This window comes from Mercenaria mercenaria, unplaced genomic scaffold (genome assembly GCF_021730395.1).
Source record: "Mercenaria mercenaria strain notata unplaced genomic scaffold, MADL_Memer_1 contig_4191, whole genome shotgun sequence".
Classification (NCBI taxonomy): Eukaryota; Metazoa; Mollusca; class Bivalvia; order Venerida; family Veneridae; genus Mercenaria; species Mercenaria mercenaria.
The window spans coordinates 1-13,246 of NW_026462402.1; the positions used below are offsets into that span (position 1 = coordinate 1).

Genomic DNA, 13,246 nt, shown 5'->3' on the forward strand with positions numbered 1-13,246 from the left:
CCCTGACATGTATTTTGTATTTTGAATTTGTGTCCCCTTTTGAACTTAATAACTTCTAGTTAAAGTTGCAAGTTGCATGCAAGTTACTTTCACCAAAACAAATGCAGATACTGAATTAATACTCTATAGATATTTTAAAATTTAAGGTGATATTCCTGCTACTCGGACAACAATACGAAAAGTCGAGCATTTGATGTCGTACAAGACATTTTTATGTATTCACAGTCAGGTCTATTTTATAACGTGTAAACAATAAGAAGAAGAACAGAGCTACTTTTTCTATTCAGTTTACGTTTGTATTTGTCTGGAACATGTATGACGTTAATAAACAGTAAATAGTCTGAAATTCATCTGAATTCTTCTCAGAAGATGTCCCAGAAACTGATCATTCCTGCAAAATTGTGATTTTCTTTCTAAGGCTGACAATTACCAACATATTAAAGTTTTGATTTTCTCATAACGTAATGTAGCAACTAGACAAGCCACTAGACTGGTAATAAAAACTTGTCACAAAAGTACATACATGTATTTTTGAAATTTTCTGTTTTTATGTAGATCTAATAGTTACAGATCTCGTTCTGTTTTAGAGAAGTTGGTAAGGTACTGTTTATCTTTCCCCTATATATTTAGGCTAGAATTGTAACAAATACTAGTTAAAATGGTCAAAGAAAGAAGACAACTCAAGTTTGCAACGCGTTTCGTATAAAAATACTTCTTGAGGCAAACATACAATGTATAAAAACATATGCATGACGTCATGACGTTAGTTAACATGACATTATAACGTCAAAGTTTTGCTCATTATTTGAGTTATATATATAAGTCCATAAAAAACTGCAACAGAACCTATAGACCAATAGAACAATATTAAAGTAAATAATTAACATATATTAATGTATTATTACTATCACAAAATTACTATAATAAAAATATATAATAATAAATTCTAGCTAAATCAACATTTTATCATACAATTATGGCCTTCTAAAAATACACCATTTATTCATTTCGATACAGTAATAGTATTTTATTGAATAGTATAGAATGTGCATTTAATTTCTAGAAGTACGGCATTAGTTTATATTACACCTCTTTCTGATGCCTTGTTGTTGTATTTTATTGATGCTTTATAAGTATTGCATTAGCTCATTTGTATGATACTTTTTTGTACTATTTCTGTATCAATGTGAAATACTGTACAGAACCAGTATTTCAAAATAGTGTTTTGTTTACCCTTTTTCATAACCGGTACCCTTTGCGCAGTTGCCGATCTATTCTTACTGATTCTCCTTAGGGATTAAATATGAAGTTGAACAGTTTTGGATGGTATCGGAAAATTCTAGGTAATCGAATGCAACTCTAGGTAATCGAATGAAAATGTTTACTACCAGTAAGCAGGTAAAAACCTAAAAGGCCGGTGCACAGTGCTTTAGTCAGTGCAAAAAAGTTATGATAAAAATGTGCAATTTTTGTTACATTTTAGTATAGTAAATGAAACAATTTCTAGGAAATAAAATTTAAACAAGAGCTGTCACTGTTAGTGACAAATTCCCCCGGAGCGTGCCCAAGAATGCTACAGTTGTCTGCGCAAAATATGTAACGATAGTTTAGGTATGAATCACTTTGTGACATTGATCTTGACCTGAGAGACTGGGGTCATAAGCGCAACACGCCTTCTCCATATGGTTAACATTTGTGTCAAATTATTTTCAAATTCCTTGATAAATGGCAGAGTTATGGACCAGACAAGAAACAGACCATGTTAACCTTGGACCAGACAAGAAACAGGCCATGTTAACCTTTGACTTCTAAGTGTGACATTGACCTTGGAACTAGTGGCCGGGGTCTTGCGCATGACACGTCATCTCATTATATGGAACACTTATGCCAAGTAATTTCAAAATCCCTTCATCGGTGGCAGAGTTATCGACAGGACAAGAAACAGACCATGTTAACCTTTAAACTCTAAGTGTGACCTTGACCTTAGAGCTAGGGGTCTGGATCTTGCGCCTGACACGTCGTCTCATTATGGTGAACATTTATGCCAAGTAATTTCAAAATCCCTTGATGAATGGCAGAGTTATGAATCAGACACGAAACAGATCCTGTTAACCTTTGACTTCTAAGTGTGACCTTGACCTTGGAGCTATGGATCTGGGTCTTGCGCGTGACACATTGCCTCATTATGGTAAACATTTATGCCTAGTAATTTCAAAATCCCTTGATGAATGGCAGAGTTATTAATCGGACACAAAACAGACCCTGTTAACCTTTGACTTCTTTGACTTCTAAGCGTGACCTTGACCTTGGAGCTATGGGTCTGCATCTTGCGCATGGCACATTGCCTCATTATGGTAAACATTTATGCCAAGTGTTTTTAAAATCTCTTCATGGATGGCTGAGTTATGGACCGGACAAGAATAAGACCCTGTTAACTTTGTCCTCTATTTATGACCTTGACCTTGGATCTAGGGCTCTGGGTCTTGCGCAGGACACATCGTTGCATTATGGTGAACATTTATGCTAAGCTTTTTTTTTTTAAATCCTTCATGGATGCCAGAGTTACAGCCCGGACGTGAATTTACACGCACGCACGAACGGACGCACGGACGGACAGTGCGATTTGACTATGCCCACCTTCTTATGTTAATTTCAGAATTTATGTTATTATTTGTATAAGTTCCGTAATATTATATGTATTACAGTAAAAATGTAAGAAAAGTTGTCAACAAATTTAATTTGCCATTCATTTAAGGATGTAGGAACGATTTTTTTCTAACGTTTAGATTTTTTTCATACTCTGTGAGCTTGAAGAACATTAGTTTCCAAGACAAACAAGAGAAGAAACAACATAGGTCACCGAACTCGTTTTAATTTTATAGGGCATTTTCTTCACCCACTGTTTAAGCATTTCTGAAATTTTGTAAAATTGAAAAAAATGGTGGTACTTTATTAAACATATAACATCCCACTTGATGTTATAGGGATTTCAGGTGTTACAAGTTAATATGAATACTAGGTGATGTCAGTATTATATAAGCATAAATGTCTCTAACAAATCTCTTATTTTTACACTTTTTATGTTGACATAATTACCCCACCCACTTTAGTTCCAATGAAAGAAAACGTATTGAGATCTACAAAAAAATCTGACATTTAGATTTTCAAAATATTCTGCAGCTTTAATGACACATAAAAAAGTGCTTCAAAATGGAAAGAAAAAAGTTGGGGTCAACGTGCATCTAAGAGATTTATTAAGGAAAAAAAAAACTTAAAAACTGGTGAATTTTGATATTTTTTGTTCTTTTTGTTTTAATTTATATTTTGTAGATAATATAAAGTGCTATCATAAAAACTTTTATTTCAATTATAGCTTATCATTATATGTATCAGTCAGGAAAATATCAAAACCAAACCTGACGTAGTCTATATACCAAAAAAGAAATTGTTCTTTGTTTCATATAAAATTCAGCTACTTCGGAACAATTTTGTTACAGTTTCTAGATTTTCACTCCGTCGTAGACCTATTTTCCACAAGATATCCATACATTTGCTTCAAGAAAACGAAAAGAAAAAGGGGTGTTGAATAGTATGCAGTGAAATCAAGTCAACTGAAGTCAGGTACCCTCATATTGCCGCATTTCAGAAAGCGGTCCGCAGAATAAACACCTTACTTTCGTTTTCAAGTAAACAACTCGAAAACATGCAAAAATTAGCCGAAAAATGTCTTATTTTATGTAAAATTCCACGAGTGAAATAATGCCCATTTAACCCTCGATTTACGCGAAAATGCGCGAAAAATGGGAAAATTAGGATCTATTTATTATTGACATCTATTTATTATGGACTTCTTTCGACTACACCACGGAAGCATATTTTCGGCCGAATTACTGCAATATAACCTGTACTTTAATAGATATTTGAAATTACCTACCCCTACCCCATTGTAAATTTAACTTCAATTTTAGGCAAATGTCAGCCAAAAATAAGAGTGTATTTTTTACCCGCAAAAAGTAGAATCTATTTAATTAAATGGTACATTATTAGCTATATTTTTTTTTTATTTAGCATCAGTTTTTGGCAAAACTTTTGTTAGAAAGCAATATTCGAAGAAACATTTTTCAAAATGGCGGATATCCTGAAAAAAAACCGCTCGTACATCCTTAATGCAAAGTTGCTTCAGTTCTTTGTTCTCATATTTGAATACCTGCACTTTCAAATTTGTCATTCATTTATCCTGTCTGTACCTTAAACGGGCATGGTGACACACCCTAATGATCGCTGAAATTGAGTGAGTAAATGTTGAAGTAGATATAATTATGTAAAATTGAAAAAAAAACCATTGTACATAGAGAAAAATTGTAGGAAATGTCCTTAAAATGCATGGAATTACTTAGCAGAACATAATAAATGTTGTTACATCTTTGGTTAGAAAGTGAAAACTTAATGAATGGTAAAATTTCAAGAGCATAATTTGAATGCAAAATAAATTAAAATTGACATACTAATTTTAGTAAATTTTAAATAAAATGGTACATTCACAATCATAATATCATGAATATATTAGAATTATACAGTTAAATCTCAAGTAATTTTCAAAATTTAACCAGAAATCCCAACAGTGTACAAAGTAACATATCTATACTCGTTCCAATATATTTAATTTTAATACATAACAAATATCTACATTTCATAACCGCCAGTCAAATATTTCTAATACCGGCATTGGCGAACAAAGTTACATATATATTCGCATATTAATACTTTTCGTGCATCCCGGACAGGATTTTCTCGTCTGGAAAAACTCATCTTACAACCCGGTGGTTTAAGATGACTCGCAATAATTTATGAATGAATACATAAATTCATTCGCTATTACTACAAAATAGTGCCTAAAAGAAAGGCATTTGTTTTACTTTATTTCATCTATTTATTTAGAAATACGACATGCAAGAAAAAATAGTCTATCACTAGTTGAAGGTGCTGATGCAAATATCAGGCTTTTGGGTAACTGTTTTGTGGTTACTCGGCAGAGCCTCATTACCACCTAAACAATTACACTCGTGCCAGATATTTTCATCCCTACCTTCAACCAGTCAAAGACTTTTATAAACTACAATATCAGAACAGTATACAATTAGGCATTTGAACTAAAAATACAAACTTCAAGTATCAAGTACTTATTGAAGATATAGGGGTATCTAACTGCATCGGAGTTCACAATTTGAAAAAAAAATGAAAGTGTCATTTTCTGAAAAAAAAGTTATTTGAGCCGAACAATAATCCTGGGTAAAATATTTTGGAAAACGTGAAAACTCCACTTAAACTTTATAGTGGTCTTAGGTGTGTATGCAGTATTTTACCTCTAGGCATGGAAAAAGCAGGCATAATTACTGCAGATGGATTTGGGTATAACGAAGTGAAATATGTAAAAAACAGAAGATTTTTAAAGGTTTAAACCCACAGAATTCTACAAGAACAAATATGATAACAAAGCTACAAAGGGAAGAGAAAAATATCTGCCACCTATATATGGCTTAATATTGCGTCATCCTGTTTTACAGTAAGATTACTTTTGCATTGCATTGAAATACTTCTGATAAGACAAAGTTCACACATCAATTTACTTTGTGTAAATAAGTTATTTCCCTTGAGTAAAGAAAGTTTAAGGTAAGTCCCTAATATAACAAAATCAAACTGAACACTAGTCTTACATACACACACTATCAGCAAACGGACTGGTAATTGTAGTAAGTTCGATATGTACATTACAAAATAATACATTCGATGATTTTCAATAATAAGATATATAAAGGAATCATGTGAATTAAGCAAAACAGTAACACTTCCTAACATTTCGGTATAAAGAATGCGACTTGACTTACATAAATAATCAAGCAAATACAACACCTAAATTCTTACAAATATTCACACTTTGTATCCACTTTCCCATTAACCCTTAAACCAAAGCGAAATTGTAAGGGAAAAAGTCAAACACCTTCACGACTTTTATAGAAAAGGTACATATATATCTACCTTTAGTGGTGTATGTTTAAAATCACATTAAACAGAGCAAATAATATCACACACAATTCAAACAAGAGGGTCAAGATGGCCCTAGGTCGCTCACCTGAGAAACACACCATAATACACCATAACAGTGTAAACATGTTTGACCTAGTGATTTCATAGAAAAAAATATTCTGACCAATTATCATTAAAATTGGAGCAAAAACAAGTATTTTCTTTGATTTGACCTAGTGTCCTAGTTTTTGACCCCTGATGACCCATATTCGAACTTGACCTAGATTTCATCAAGGCTATTATTCTGACCAAATTTCATGAAGATCATTGAAAAATACAGCCTCTATTGCATACACAAGGTTTTTCTTTGATTTGACCTAGTGACCTAATTTTTGAACCCAGATGACCCATATTCGAACTTGACCTAGATTTTATCAAGGCTATCATTCTGACAAAATTTCATGAAGATCAGTTGAAAAATACAGCCTCTTTCACATACACGAGGTTTTTCATTGATTTAACCTAGTGAACTACTTTTTGACTACAGATGACCCATATTCAAATTCTACCTAGATTTCATCAAGGCAATCATTCTGACTTACTTTCAGGAAGATCAGTTGAAAAAAAAAACAGCCTCTATCGCATACACAAGGTTTTCCTTTGATCTGACCTAGTGACCTACTTTTTGACCCCAGATTACCCATATTCAAACTTCATCTAGATTTCATCAAGGCAATAATTCTGACCAATTTTCATGAAGATCAATTGAAAAATACAGCCTCTATTGCATACACAATGTTTTTCTTTGATTTGACCTAGTGACCTAATTTTTGACCAAAGATAACCCATATTCAATTTGACCTTGATTTTATCAAGGCAATCATTCTGACTTAATTTCATGAAGATCAATTGAAAAATACAGCTTCTATCGCATACACAAGCTAAATGTTGACAGACGACAGACAGACGACGGACGCCGGACATCGAATGATCAGAAAAACTCCCCTGAGCATTGCTCAGGTGAGCTAAAAATGAATATAAGGAGATAAAAAACGTTAACAAAAAAAGAGGAAAATAATCATCAACAATATAGCCTAGTACAATCTGTTAGAGAAAAAACTGTCGACATTGAAATAAATTATTCTATGATCTGTGAAGCACTCACATCTAAATGATACATTCACTCCACAAGCAAACTCAAGATGACATCATTATAGAAGTAAAACAAAACAGCAAAATAGACTCAACTGATTAAAAATGTGAACATTTAAATGACCAAATTACAGCAATTCACAATCAGCAAAAGTATAATTATAATGAAAGAACAGAGACAAAAGCTATGTATATATTAATGAAAGTATTAGGTTGTTAACGACTGAATGACAAAAGTTTAATGCTGTTGTTGCCAAAATGTTTCGAATATCGACACAAAATGTCCTTGCACATATAAAAACAACACAGCAACACTGATCCAGATACTTATAAACTAAATATAGCAATAACACAAATTCTGTAAATGCGACCAATCTCAGTCTGAGCTCAAACCTCTTATAACTCGAGGGAATATCATATGAATACATATGGGTATTTGGGCATGACTGTTCTGCATGTAACAATTTTGACTCACAGCTCATTACTAAGATATTGATAATGAAACTGGCGAAAAGGTACAAAACAAAAATAATTTCCTAGAACAACATTAAATATTAATAGCTTATGTAAAAATTAGGTATTTGAAACCAGAACTCGATTGGTCAGATGATATACTTTATAAAATTAAACTTTTTTTGATATGTATCAGATGAAATATTTTTGATGAAAATGTAAAAAAAGAAATAAACCAAAAATGTTACAGCTATGACAGAAACACTTACATACAGTTGGAGGGAGAATTCTTTTTATATTGCTGATGATATTCAATGCTTTCGGAGAAGTGCAAAACACAAAACCACTCTTACTAGCTGTGTTCAGTTTTAGACCACCATCAACTAAAACAAACAGGTCCAACCACTTTAACATACAAATTGATAAAGGCTATGTATACAATCTACGAGTTGTGCATAATGGGTTATGCGACCATACATATTTCATCAACATAAACAGAACATTAAAACGACAAACAAAAAACACTGTTCAGACAAATGACTTACATCAGTTTATGAAACATATCAAAAAGCAAAAGCACATACAGTTTCATTGATTAATTATATTTATACTAACAATACAAATCATATCAGTTAGTTATTTTGTCGATAACATCTATATTCATGATCAATAGAATTAATTCTTTGCTTTACAAGCGATTCAATGTTATATAATCATCTATGTTACATATAAAGAACTGATTCTAAAAGTTATTTAGAGAACTATATGTTACAAAGAACTTGGTCGAGTCGTTGTTAAACGGACTACTCATTTGCACTCTGTCTCTGCATATCCCACAGCCTATCCAGCAAACTTTATGTCGAAAAAGAATACTAATGCAGCTGCGATCATCAAAAGTCATACTGTTAAGATAAGACTCCGTGTCATTCCTTTAAGAAATTTAGTTGAATTGCCGCATTTAATTTCCTGGCTTCTCATGGAGATCTAACACCATAAAGTCATGAAATTTGTCATCTTGAAGACATGGAAAGATGATTTTCAACTCTTTGTTTTCTCTATTCTGCAAAATGAAAAGAAGGAAAAACATACGCATGTTTGTAAAGCCAATAACAGAAATATGACATTTTTCATACCATGTTAACTTTCTGCATAATTATCAAATACTAAATGCTAAATCCAGTGACAACAACAGTTCCACACTAGCGATACTCAGTCTTATTTTCAAAATGAATGAAAACAAATTTATAACTAGATCTTTAAATAAAAGTAGAAATTGATCAAAAACCCCGGACGCTGCGTTGATACAGAAAATGGTTAGATAATGTGACATGGTTGTTGCGTTCTGTACATCGTCTTAGTGAAGTCAACAACTGAAGCACTTTATGAATATCTTTCTAGGGGTTTAGAAGATATAGAACGGATGCGAAATAAAACTATTTAACATTTGACCTCAAAGTGTGGCCTTGCCATTGGAGCTATATAATGGGAATATGCGTATTTGCAAGTTGTCTTGATGATGTTTAATGCTTGCTTCATGAAAATCCAATCAGTGGTATGGAAAGTATGGCATGGGCACGAAAAAAACACTTTTGTCTTTTGAATTCAGGTATAACCTTGACCTAGGACCTAGAGACCTGGATCGAACATATATCGTATTTTATGGTGAACTTTTATGTGTAGTTATTATGAAAATCTATTTAACTATTTCGAAGATATGCGTCTTGAAATAAATTACGTTTACTAGCGCCAAACCCAAGTCGTTAGCCCCCACCATGTTCCTTTATAGCAAGACCCCTCCTGGTGAATCCCTTGCAAGTGTAATTGTAACCACAGGAACACATTTCAAAGACAAAATATGCTCATGTTAAGACATATAAATCAAAACCCATGCAACTGAAAAAAAAATGAAATCTTTGACTTTGCAGAAGCCAGAGCACCAAAGGAAACACCATTACATGAAAAAACAGTCAGTCTCAAGAGGGGTATTTAAGAGTAAGCTACCATGGAAGACCTAAACCGTCCCGTCTTCACACACTCAAAGAGGAAAACCTAGTGACCTACTGTAAAACGGCTGAACACTAAACTTGCAGTCTGTCTCAGAACAGCACGGTCATAGCCTCTTGCAATAAAAAGTTTTATAATCTTAATTTAAGGTAGTTCTGCACGTTTGATACGGAGGTTATAGCGTAACGTCATTTATCCGGAAAACTTAGAATAAAGCCTGGATTCGGCGTACAGAAATGAAAATCTTTTATGAATTAATTGCAACCTGCGAGTAAATTTATTACAAAGGCACTGTTACTAACTTTCTAAAGTTAAAATATGATTTTAAAACATCTAACACGTTAAATAATTAAAAATAATGTCTTAAAATTAGCGTGAAATGTGCGGTTCACTTTAATCGTATTAATTTCGATCAAAACGTGCAGAACTACCTTAATAAAACAGGTGTTCCATTAAGTGTAAACATTATTTGATAAATCAAGGACAAAAAACTCTGGACATACTGGTCCGATTTTACTCGTTTTTGGAGTTGATCTTGATGTTACGGTTATATATATTCTCTAAATATGATAAAGAATGGTGCAGAAATGCAAGTACCAAAGTGTAAACGTGTTTGAATATAGCTTTACGATAAAACTTTGACCTAATAGTTTAAACTTGCCCATACTTATACTTCGCAGAACACTTGTTAAGCCATATACGTTGTAGCCAAGTTTGATTAAGATTGCTTCAGAAATATGAATGCAAGAGAATAAACAAACTAAAAGTTAACGAAGAAAGACAATGGACATCCAACAATCCTAATAGCTGCGTAGGAGGTCAAGTAAGCTTTTACGATGGACAGTTTTTTTTCGTTTCAGACATCTGAACAAACGAGAAAACGTATTAAACGGTATTATATATATTCTAACATGGAAAAATGATTCACATTTCCGTTAAAACATGAACATTTTACGTCATATCGACATATCATTTAGAGCCATACAGGCTCCAAGAAAGAGTGCTTCCATACTGATGATACTACTTTATATGAAACAAGTTTCAAAATCGACATGATATAACAGAACACAAGTGTTACACTTAATTCATACACTCTGAAGCTATTATTATACGTGTTGTATAATTTACTAGTCGCGGGTCGTGTTACTTCCCGTATTTTTAACACTGTTAAAACACGAGTACGCGTCGACGTTACGCCGACATATTATATTTGGCGTCATGCGTCAGAAAATAGTGCTTTCCTATTTCATCTACATATATACATAAAAAGACATACTAGAATCGAAAAAAAAACAACAGAACCATATTTAACATTGCATCAGCACGAATCGGTTGTATGCCGCTTCATATAATTAATTCGGACTACACCCTTGTTAAAATAATAATTATAAATTATTCCGATGGCGTAAAGCCTCGTGGTTCTTCTGTAATATCATTTCTTTATCACAAAACCCCGGTTCCATTGTACATCTGTCTAGAACCACTACCTTTTGAAAGCCAACATTTACATTCCCACTTTAAAGAATTCTACATCGAAATATACGGGGATTAGTAATCTGAAGGCAAGTGAGTCGAAATCAGTGACATGAACGACCCGACCATGGAAATCCCTATTTATCTACTGACGATTAAAGCATAATATTTATTACAAACGGTGATAACAAAACTCTGCAGACCTTTTCGTCTCTCCATTTTAGTTCAACTTCCTGAAGATCCGTGTGTATTGAAATTTCCGTTTCGGTTAAATCATGTGTCACACTGTTTAGGTCTTGAAATGAAAGTGTTGCTATTTTTCTTCCTTCATCCTGTAAAATTTCAAATTTAACCTTCTTAACGTTTTAGGATAATTTACAATATACTTTGCATGAATGCTATTTTCAAAGGTTGACGTTTTCAAAATGATTAAGGAACGAAAATGAAGCATGCAAAAAAAAAGGAACTTATAAAAATAACATAAACGATAAAAATAACACGGAGTCCATATTTTTTGGCTTATCAGGGAGTTGGCGAGTGTTTTGGGGGTGTGAGGTGTGGAGGATAATAACGCTATAGTTATTTACCGTGTTTTCCAAAGAACCTTTCCTGTTCCTATCAAGATACTGAAAAATACTTTCAGTATGATCGAACAACACAACTCTACCAATGAGTATATTCAATACTGGGCGGTAGGAGGCAACTATCTCCCGTTTTCCATTCAGGGCGGATGCAACATCTGGCATGGAGCAAAGTTCATGGCCACCTTGTGATTGTGATCCTGTATGAATTTGCAAGGCTATAGCATCAGAGAATTCCACCGGTGTCAGCTTGACTTTTAACTGTTGCTTACTGTCTTCTGTATGTGAAATAAAGGTGTGAAATATTTTATAACAGACGACGCGCATACAAATCAAATCGTAAACGAAAAGTGACTTGAACTTCTTGTATTTTTTTAATATAGATTTAGAGCTAATATTGTTATTATAACAAACGCTTGATCTGGAATGCTGCATTTGGCTCGGATGATCCGACCTGGTAAAATACACGAGAGCCGAAAACGAAATCCCAGATCTAAAAAGCTATTGTTGTAATATCCCTTATATCATACACCTCCGCCTTTATGTTGAAATCTTCAAGGTTTATCGATGTTAAAATAGAAATCAGTAGATTCTGTACCTTTTTTTCAGTCATGAATTATGACAATAAACGAAAGGAGTCCGGAAACATGCATAATACAATATTTACAGTACAATACGGAATTTGTTTCTGTCCATTTATACATACTTGTGAAATACAGGCAGTAGTTTAACAGAATTTATACAGGTATAAAACGTTATATATCAACATATAGAATTGTATGTAGTGTTTTATGATAAAATCAGAAATGTTCATGCCATTCCATAGCTATTCAAAAGCAACAAGTCCAATAAGACAGTCATTGCAACAGGCAGACATTTCATTGATAAAAGTGAATCGTGCATGCGCAGAACATCCGGCTACTCAGTTTACGTCCCTACGTTTTCTAAATAAAAGGAATATGTGTATTTCATATTAGGCATTTATATTCAGATGATTATGATGCTTATGTAACTAAGAATTCCCATTAATGAGTAATGTGTAAAATAACTAGATGTTTGAATCGAATTTCTTAGTGACGGTCAGGACTTAACACAAAGTCGATGTGTCAAAAGTCACTTAGACCAGGAACAGTAATCAAACCATGTAAATTCAGCTCAAATTTGCGAAAACAGTAAACGGTTATCAGTCACTTTGCTCTTTACTGTCACTTACGTCTAGACCCATGCTTTAAAAATGTAGATCCGCTTTAAGTATGTCATTCGGAAATAATACGGGACAGGTCACATGAGTCGAGCCGTTTCAGCCTTTTTTTTCTCAAATTTTGATGTCTCGAAACCGATATTTAACTCGTTCTTATCGTGAGAGCGAATAAATTAGTAGGGTAAAAGGTCATTTATGTACAATTAATTGTTATATATAGGTATTAATAAGATTTGATTGTTGGGCAGTACACAGTAGATGCATTCAATCTATTCTCTCAGCATTTCTTGAATTTGTATTTTAATGACTCCCTTGCATTGGTATCAACGCGTTTTTGTGGAATTTTCAATTTAACTGT

At 33.2% G+C, this 13,246-nt stretch overlaps 1 long non-coding RNA gene across 1 annotated transcript; it reads right to left on the reverse strand.

Annotated features, from left to right (window-relative positions):
* Positions 1 to 7: 7 nt before the first annotated feature.
* Positions 8 to 11,958, reverse strand: LOC128553683 (uncharacterized). The gene is made up of 3 exons (XR_008369410.1): positions 11,694 to 11,958; positions 11,310 to 11,438; positions 8 to 8,689 (listed from the first exon to the last, which is right to left on the reverse strand). It is a non-coding gene; the product is annotated as an uncharacterized LOC128553683 (long non-coding RNA).
* Positions 11,959 to 13,246: the final 1,288 nt, after the last annotated feature.